This window comes from Penaeus vannamei, chromosome 7, assembly GCF_042767895.1.
Source record: "Penaeus vannamei isolate JL-2024 chromosome 7, ASM4276789v1, whole genome shotgun sequence".
In the NCBI taxonomy this organism is placed as follows: Eukaryota; Metazoa; Arthropoda; class Malacostraca; order Decapoda; family Penaeidae; genus Penaeus; species Penaeus vannamei.
This window is the reverse complement of record NC_091555.1, coordinates 30,626,051-30,628,550: the sequence shown is the minus strand read 5'-3', so window position 1 is coordinate 30,628,550 and position 2,500 is coordinate 30,626,051. Positions and strand designations below refer to the sequence as shown.

At 52.3% G+C, this 2,500-nt stretch overlaps 1 protein-coding gene across 9 annotated transcripts in view; it reads left to right on the top strand.

Annotated features, from left to right (window-relative positions):
* The window catches only part of Sulf1 (Extracellular sulfatase Sulf1), a 237,924-nt gene that overhangs the window by 30,695 nt on the left and 204,729 nt on the right, over window positions 1-2,500 (top strand). The gene's annotated exons all lie outside the window — the stretch shown is intronic.

Sequence of the window (2,500 nt, the reverse complement as noted above, 5' to 3'; positions counted from 1 at the left end):
GGGGGACCAGACTCTCACTCGCGCACTAGTGTTTTTTTTTTTTTTTTTGTACATTGTTACTGGAATCGTGCCCGGAATGGGAAGGAGGAATAGCAGCGGGAGATGTAGCGATGGATGCACATACAAGAAGATAGATGGAGGGTTGATGGCGTTGCGGCGGGGGAGGGACCCGGCCGGGGTTCGGAAAGACAGGCTGGAGGGCGACGGGAAGCAGGCACGGCGGGGCGAGCGCAGCCGGGGCAAGGCCAGCGGTGGTAAAATATGTAGATACCTTCCCCGGGGTCATGTCACTCAGCTATCAGATAAATAACCAGTTCTGCCGAGGAGGTAGACAGCCAGTCTTTCAAATGTTCGCTGGCAAAGGTTTACACCGAAACTACTTTCCCGCGGATCACTCGGCACACAGGAAGCGGGCAGCGTTTTCGGGGCTCGCTGACCACGTGATGGCAAGGCCGAATCCCTCGCCTGCGCGCGACGGCGGCTTTCCAGCGCCCGAGCGCTGAGGTTGCCGGCATTCCGCAGAATCGCTTGTAGGCTGCGCACATCACCGACTCTTTGGCCATAAATGGTTGACGGATTCATTACTGGCTAAAGATGGTGGGCGAGGGAGGAGCGCTGCAATGTACACAATTTTTTGTTGCAATAATCGCGGCGTAGCAGTTTTTGTATATTCCTGAGCAGTAGACTACCTCCTAGGGGCACGCCAGAGGGAAGCCCGTGACTGAGGGAACTCTGACGGAAGAGATGCGTTGGGAATTTATTTTGCATAATGAAAAAAGCGAGTATCGAGTGCCTGAGAGTGAACGATTGCTCCTTGAGTTCTAACGAGCAAATTCGAATCGCAGTCAAAGGGCATCACGGAATGTGACTAAAAATGGACGAAGGATTTTAAAACTCCGGATTGCTTTTGTGTCTTACGCGGTGCCGAAAAGGGTCTCCTGGAACAAAACTGAATTTTCGCGCATACTGTTAAGATCTGCGATAAGGCTTTAGAGGGACGGAATCAGCATGTAGCTCAACGATTCAATAACCAGGCGTCGAGGAAAATGTTTTACATACATTATCCTCTGAATGCATTTTTCGATTATCGTTGACATTTGCCCCAGTCATATATCACCGCGTTTTTAGAAATATCTTTATATGCCTAGATCCCCGTGCCCAGGTGCGAAGTGCAAAGGGCCTCGCGTTCTCCGCCAGTCCTTTTGAACGCCCTGCTCGTCCGCTAGACATATCTAAGCCTTGCCAGGCCGTCGCGAGCCATGCCAATCCCGCCGAATGTCCTCAGGTCCCCCGAGGCTCCTCCTTTGTAAGCTCCCGGTCCGCCCACTATCCGCTCTGGAGACTCCCTGGCCTCTTCCTCAGTGTCATACAATTGCCGGCAGCTCGAGAGTGAGGATGAGGATCAGACTTGCAGATTAGACCTGGCGAGCACCACACGGGGCTTCATCGCCAAGCAGTCGGGGCGGAGGTGCCATTATCGTGTTTTTTGCGGGAGGGCGCCGGAGAGACTACAATCGGGTGTCGGGAATGATCAGATCTTCGTCCTAATTGAGGTTCCAGCGAGGTGGGTGTCCACAGCCGGATAATTGCGCGGCTGCGGGAGAGTAATCACCTCCAGCGCCGCGGCTGAATGTGCGGTTTCGCTGTCGGGCGAAGGAGCAAGTGGATGGTATCGGGGCAAGCTGATGGAGCGGTTAGCGACGACTTCCTGACCTTTGTGGCGATTAGAAATGCGCGGCCTGGCAGGAGATGCATTCGGCGCCTTGCAGTGCTGGCCGCAGCAGACTGCGGCGCTGTTTGTTCCTTTGATGGCCCGCCGCGTGAATATCAATAGCCATGGACAATTGACCTGGCTACAGCTCAAGCAGCTGTTTTAGCACAGGTGAGTGATCGCAGAACTTTGTTTACAATCAGGCGAGTCCTTGCTGTCTGCAAATCCACTTCGCGACATGAATATGGAAATGTGGAGGCTGACATCGCCCCGAGTATTAGCGTTTGGCAGGGCGATATTTCACCGGCATTTCAGACGGGCGTCCGTGCGGGAGGCGATATTGCTGTGTCATGGGAGTGAAGATGGTTCTTTATGTTTTTGTTTGTAAATTTCGGTCTTCATTAGTGTTTAGTTTGGAGGTTTCTGGCATTAAATTAGGTTTTTCAAATGACTGGGTGTGTCACGGCGAAATTTAAATGATAGAATTCGCGAATGAAACGCAGGGTTTCGCTTGTCCAAGGGAAGGGAAGGGAGTGGGCTTGAGGAAGGGAAGGAAGTGGGCTCGAGGAAGGGAAAGATGTGGGTTGAGGAAGGGGAGGAGAGAAGAGAAGGGATGGCCACCGGGAGAAAGGGAGAGGGATAAGGAAAGGCTGATGTAAGCTGAAGGGAAGGAATAGAAATGAGAAAATGAGGAGGGTGGCTTATTCGTTGGGTAGGATCGCGAATGTTATAAAATTGATTGAATTTCCAGCCCAGATCTCGCGTGAAATTGTATTTCTAACACTTACT